Raw genomic sequence first — 1,127 nt, forward strand, 5'->3', positions numbered from 1 at the left:
TTCTATCATATCTCCTTCAAATTTTTCGAAAAACCCACCCCTTCCCTTTAAATCCTACTTCTGCCTCCCTCCTCTCCTCCACAATTCGAAAAATTGGCTCTCCTTCTATCCCTCTCCTTTCCTTTCTTTTGCTTGAGGGCAAGCAAACCTCTAAGTTTGGTGTGTTTATCCGTGATCACTAAACCAATACCCACTAAGATCATGGCTCCTAAGGGAAAACAAACCACTCCAAGAGGCAAGAAAGAGAATATTCCAAAAAACATTCAGACCATTACTACAAAATAATTGGTCTAAGGTCAGTGATACCGAAAGTTAAATTCGATCTGAAAGAAGACGAATATCCAGAGATCCAAGAGCAAATTCGAAACAGGAGTTGAGAAATCCTAGCTAATCCTGAAACAAAGGTGGGAAGGAACATGGTTTAGGAATTCTACTCTAATCTATGGCAAACAGACAGGCAGAGAATAGCTAGACCCGCCTTCTATGATTATCAAACCTTGGTCAGAGGGAAGATTGTTCACCTTCACCCTGACAAAATCAGGGAAATCTTTAAGCTACCTCAGCTGAAAGATGACCCAGACTCCTTTAATAGGAGAATGATGAGAATTGATGAGCGGATAATTTATACGCTTTTTGGCATTATTTTTTGGTAGTTTTTAGTAGGATCTAGTTACTTTTAGGGATGTTTTCATTGGTTTTTGTGTTAAATTCACATTTCTGGACTTTACTATGAGTTTGTGTGATTTTCTGTGATTTCAGGTGATTTCTGGCTGAAATTGAGGGACCTGAGCAAAAATCTGATAAAAGGCTGACAAAGGACTCCTGATGCTGTTGGATTCTGACCTCCCTGCACTCGAAATAGATTTTCTGGAGTTACAAAACTCTAAATGGCGCGCTATCAACGGCGTTGGAAAGTAGACATCCAGAGCTTTTCAGCAATATATAATAGTCCATACTTTATTCGTGATTAGATGACATAAACTGGCGCTCAATTTCAGTTCCATGCTGCATTCTGGAGTCAAACGCCAGAAACACGTCACGAACCAGAGTTGAACGCCCAAAACACGTTACAACATGGCGTTCAACTCCAAGAGAAGTCTCGGCTCGTGGATAGATCAAGCTCAGCC

The sequence above is a fragment of the Arachis stenosperma genome, chromosome 5 (assembly GCF_014773155.1).
Source record: "Arachis stenosperma cultivar V10309 chromosome 5, arast.V10309.gnm1.PFL2, whole genome shotgun sequence".
Lineage (NCBI taxonomy): Eukaryota > Viridiplantae > Streptophyta > Magnoliopsida > Fabales > Fabaceae > Arachis > Arachis stenosperma.